Source organism: Meles meles, chromosome 10, assembly GCF_922984935.1.
Source record: "Meles meles chromosome 10, mMelMel3.1 paternal haplotype, whole genome shotgun sequence".
NCBI classification, from domain to species: Eukaryota; Metazoa; Chordata; class Mammalia; order Carnivora; family Mustelidae; genus Meles; species Meles meles.
In genome coordinates, this window is record NC_060075.1 from 59,788,281 (window position 1) to 59,794,207 (window position 5,927).

General features: G+C 35.1%; 1 long non-coding RNA gene across 1 annotated transcript; it reads left to right on the forward strand.

Moving 5' to 3' along the window:
* Window positions 1–676: 676 nt before the first annotated feature.
* On the forward strand, window positions 677–5,491 carry LOC123951847. The gene is made up of 3 exons (XR_006820521.1): window positions 677–933; window positions 2,220–2,344; window positions 5,397–5,491. It is a non-coding gene; the product is annotated as an uncharacterized LOC123951847 (long non-coding RNA).
* The last annotated feature ends 436 nt before the right edge of the window (window positions 5,492–5,927 follow it).

Consider the following 5,927-nt stretch of genomic DNA (forward strand, 5'->3'; position numbering starts at 1 on the left):
TATTGATAAGAAACAATTCCTACTATAGTGGTGTTTTTTTAAAGACCTGAATTTTCTTATAGCTCTGTTTTCTTAACAATCCTCAGCAATATTTTCCTGTGATTATCTAAGCACTGGCTCTTAAGGACTTCTGGGGGGAAAAAAAGATGTTATTTTAACTTGAAAGATGCCAGATTCACTTATATATTAAGCAAGGTCCACACATCTTCCCCCCCCCCTTAATAAAAACAAAAGTACAATTAAATAATGAGACTCAGCTACACTAAAGTAATAAACCAAGTAATGGGGAAGGGCTAGTGCTGAGGAGAGTCCAAAAAGTAGCTTGTCTATATGGACCAATGTCTTTCTCTTACTGTAGTTTTTTCCAGTATTTTTATTTTTGTAATCTACCTATAGCATAACATTTACTATTGGAACCATTTTTATATGTCAAGTTCAGCAGTACTAACACATTCATATTGTTAGTACTGTTAGTAACCTCACCAACCATCTTCAAAACTTTTCCTCCTGCAAAACTGAAACTCTATGGCATTATACGACAATTCCACATTTCTCCTTTACCCTAGGCCCTGGCAACTAGCATTCCACTTTGCCTTTAAGATTTTGACTATCCTAAGTGTTTCATGGAAGTGGAATCATATGGTGTCTGTCTTTTGGTGACTGGTTTATTTCATTTTGCATAATATCCTTAAGGCTCATTTATGTTGTTGCTTGTGTCAGAATTTACTTCCTGTTTAAGGCTGAATAATACTCCCTTGTATGTATACACCCACTTTTTGCTTATCCACTTATCGATCAGTGGACACTAAGGTTGCTAATATGTTTTATCTATTAGGAATAATGCTGCAATGAACATGGACTTACAAATGTTTCTTTAAGGCCCTGCTTTCAATTCTTGAGCATATACCCAGATGTGAATTGCTGTATCATATGGTAATTTTATTTTTAACTTTTTGACGAACCATCATACTGTTTTCCATAGTCGCTATGCCACTTTATAGTCTCTCCAACAGTGCTTAAGGGATCCAGTTTCTCCACACACTTGCCAACACTTGTTATTTTCCTTTTTTTTTTTTTTTAAAGTAACCATCCTAACGCACGTAAGTGGTATCTCATTATAGTTTTAATTTGTAGTTTCTTAATTGTTAGTGATGTTGCGCTCTGACTGTATTTTTAAATTGTGTGGATATGAAAGCCTTTTTCTTTCTACTTGACAATTCTAAGAAAACCAACTAAATAAAAAGGAAATTCCAAAACTGTGAGCATAATTTTAGCACTACTCTTATCCTTAAAAGATTATTATAAATTTGAAGGAAATAGCATATATATATATACACACACATATATACACATATTTATTTATAATATAATAATAATAAATACGAAGGAAACAGTTTATATATATATACATATATATATATTTTATATAAAGTGTAAACCACTTTATCTTATGTTTAATCTACAGCTTTCCAAGGTAGTGATTAAACCCTACTGAGTCCACAGAATTCATTTATTCATTCAACAAAAACTAAATGAGGCTCTCATTTGCTTTCACCATACTGGTTTCTGGGAATGTATAAATTAAACCTTACTATCCCTGTCCTCTAAAAACCTCTCTCTAGTTTATGGGGCATTATCTTTCTTTAGCCAAGTATAGGTCAAAATAGAGATAGTCCATGTTGTCCTACTAAGAAGTCAGAGAGATCAAATTCAAATACTTTGTCTTTATTGGAGGAGTGACTAGAAAATGTTACTTAAAATTAATTTCCTCATCTGAAAAGTAGGAGTAATTATTCTTACTTCAGGTTTTATTGATTAACCCCATGGACCATGCAAAGTGGTTAACTGGTTGTAGACATCCTCATAATGACTTTCAGTCTTTTACTGGCACATACACAGCCGAGAGCTCACGAATATCTTGCTCTAGCCCAGAAACACTGAGGCTTCCATTAGTTCCAAGAATTTTCACAATAACCATTTCTCTTGAATAGTCCTTGAAAAAAAATCAATAAATGGAAGTAATCTCTGCTGTCCATGCTTAGAAGTTATATAAAACAAAACAAAAAAGTCTGGAAAAATATAAGCATGAAGGAGATAAAATCATTTGCTGAGATTTGGACTTTAGAATTGTACATCAGCCAACATTTAATTTTCCTTAAAGAGAAAAAAGACCCCCTTTCTGGACTCTAACATTAGTTTGTGTATTCATTTATTTCAAGAAGGAAAATCTGCCCTGTGAAGAAAATGTGCTGGTCACAAGGAGTTGGACTATTCTTACCCTACACAGCAAGTTCTCACTGCAAATTCATTAACTGGTTGGACTCCTAAGTGGCCTGTCGTACAGGTAAGGAGCACTGATAGTGTGGATCAGTTTCCTTTTTAGAATAATTATTTGTCATGTGAAATTATAAACAAATAGTCCAATTTTTTTCTGGTATTATATGGCAATCACATCATTCTAGTGATAGCATTAGGCCTTTGTTTTGCAATGTTAAACAGAATTTAAGTTTTGAGATGTTAAAACTCAGAGCTTGATCCTAGACATTGACATCAAGATGACTGGACACAGGAAGGAAATCAAGCAACCTCATCCATGCCTCCCCCATGACCCATCAAGGGGACTCTAACCCCATAAGCTCTAGTCTCACACACCTGGAAGCAATCCACTTATTTTCTAAAACTTGAAAAATTTTCTGCAAACCTGATTTTGCAATTTTCAATAAATTTAGTTATTCTGTGGATACCTTTTTTTTCCCAAATACAGATTTTGAAAATGTTTTCTCATCTGAACACTGGGTAATTCTAGGAACAAAGAAGCTATTATATTTGATTTTTTGTGTTTTCAAGTTTTGATGCAATGCCTTTAAAAATTAGCCCATACTGATATAAGATTGTGATTCAGGGTCAAAAATAAAAACTTAGACCAGATGGGAATATTTACTAATGCTTGCTTTAAGATATAAAAATGTGAAAGAATTGAAGTAGAAAACTGTGCTGAAATGCAGCCACCGTTCTTTTGGTAATACAGTAGTAGATATTCATTATCATTTATTTTCCCTTGAACCATACTTTGTCTTTAAGTAATTTTGGTGTATACGACTAGAGTACTTTCACATTTGTACATTTTTTTCCTCAATAAAACTATGACTACATGGTTTGTCTTAATATTTATCTCAGTTCAGGAATACTTCTTGAAGGTTTCTTTCTGATTTTTAAGTTTCATATTCTACAGTATAATTTGCTTGTTTCTTTAGTCTGCTGCTAGGAACTTAAATATAATAGTAAAGCTTTGCTGAAAAGTGGGAAGTAGGAAAATTTGAAAATTAGAATCCTGTGCCTTTTCTAAGAAAATTTTTTGTACCTATGTGCTTTGGGGATTTGACATTAGTCATTTGGTTGACCCTAAAAAATAGATGTGAACTACATCTTCTTAAGTGAGATCAAGCTCATTGTTAAATTTTTATTGTATGCTTTATGTAAAACTGTTTTGAAAAATTGGATTTTGATTGTTTTTACCTAAGAAAGGAGATTTTATATATATATATATATATATATATATTTTAACTTTATCAATCCCTGTACCTATTTGTTAGCATTTCCTTAAATGTGTTTTCTCCAGATGTTAAAAGTAAAAACCCCTTGTTACTTTTTCCATCGTTTCTCTTTACCACTTTTCATAGGCGGCATATTACGCACGCCAAGGACGGGAGGAAATAACAGACGTGTGAGCCCCAAATTATAGGCACAAAAATAACTTGCATAAAATAAGTTTTCAATGACACCACTTTCCAAAAAAGCCAGCTCTAATTGACTCAAGCCTAGAAAGCAGTAACTTTAAGGAACATCAGACACACGTCCACTGATCCCAGAAAGTGTTCCACAGTGTGACATTAGCTGGAATGATGACATTCCCAGCTTGCTGCCAGCACATTCCTGGAGGCAGGCTGGGTATTTTGGTACTGGTCAAACTAGCATATTGTTCGGACATTTTTGAGATGCTATTTTATGTATACAAGCAACTGCTCAGAACCCAGCCCTGTTGCTCACCTGCAACAGAAAAAAGAAAAGACAGAAAGGCAGAGAGAATGCAAGGATAAGAGGGGAAACTCCTCTCTGAATGCAGTCAGAATCCTCACCAGGGCTTACTGACTGGAGCTGCGGGGTTCCTGCTGTTTGCAGAATGTTACAGATGGCTGCCTGGGCAGGAAGCCCTCCCCCTTCCCTAACGGTGCTCTGGGGAATGTAGGGGGCCTGGAACCAGCCCTCTCCTTCCCTTCCAAACCTCTTCTCCAAACCCCTACTGAGAAAAAAAGAGAGAGAGAGAGAGAGAGAGAGAAAGAAAGGGGTGGGGGTGGGGGGGAGTACGCCCTGGAAACATTTCTGCCAGTCTTTTTTTTTAGTGGAATCTTGAATTAACCTCTTCACTCCCGATTAGAATAGCGATTTATAACTTTGCCGGCATCTCTTTAATGTCCAGAATCAATTCCACCAGCTCATTGAAGTACCCTACCATTTGGGTTGAATTATAATGGCACTTTTGAGTTATGCAACAATTTCAAGTAAGCGAAAGCAGGTTTGAATTCGGAAATAATTAAAAGTATTTTAGCACATCAAATATTGTATTAATAGTGTTTTCTGGTTAGGTTTTTTTTTTTTTTTAAATCACATTTGAAAGTCTTGTTTTTCCCATTGTTTTTTTCCTTTGGTGCAGTTACTTTCTTTTAAAGTATACAGTTGTTTTGGACCTATTTAATGAGAGGTTAATTTGGTAATCAGCCTTTTGTTTATAAGTTGAAGACTTTTTCATCATCATAGCCCTATTTATCCATATTTTAAGGCATGCTATATTTGTACACTAAAGCAAGGTGTTTTTTTTTTTTTTTTAGCTTCAAATATAAAATGTTTCTTTAGAAAAGTTTCTTTTTTTTTCCCATTTTATTTATTTTTTCAGCGTTACAGTATTCATTCTTTTTGCACAACACCCAGTGTTCCATGCAAAACGTGCCCCTCCCTATTACCCACCACCTGTTCCCCCAACCTCCCACCCCTGACCCTTCAAAACCCTCAGGTTGCCCCAACCTCCCACCCCTGACCCTTCAAAACCCTCAGGTTGTTTTTCAGAGTCCAAAGCAAGGTGTTTCTTAAAGATAATTTTTATTTTGGACTTTATAAAGTTAGGAAATCCAGCTGATACATGTCTCCACCCAAAGAGGAAGCAAAAACTTTATGCTAAACTGTAAAATTCATTGTTATTTCTAACCTCATAACTGCCATCACTGTAGAAACAAAATATGCCCAGGAAGAATATACTGATTTTGAAACATTTATATTATACTTATTTGATTCAAAAATACAGTGTAGAGAAGGAAGAAATAATTTTCCCTCTACCCATCCAGGTTCTTGGCTGAGATACACACTGTAATAAAAGATTAAGAGAAGAAAAACAACCGAGTTTATTAGCTGTATACCTCCTGTACACATGGGAAATACCCAGGAAAACTGAGTAACTTCCTGAGGTGCCTGAGCTACCGCCTTAAATATCATCCTCAGCTAAAGACTAAAGATGTTGGGGGATGGGGACCCAGTTAAGGGAGGCTATCAGGAAAACCACAGTAAATAAGGGTGTGATTGTTATGCAGATATCGGTTGTGACTTTATCTATTAATAAAATTTTCTAGGGATGTGTAGAGTTATCCTTCTCTTCCTAGTGCAGAGAGAGATACTGTTACAAATGGAGATTTCTGTTATAAATGTTAAGTGTCTTTTACAAAAGAGTAACTTCTACCCAGTTTCCAGAGCTATTCCTATATCTGTTGTTTCTTAGAAATACTCAGCCTAAAATAATTCTTATGCCAAAAAGAAATATTTTAGGGTGGCAAATTCTGCTTTCCTTCAAAAGTTACAGACCACCCAAACTCTATAATCCT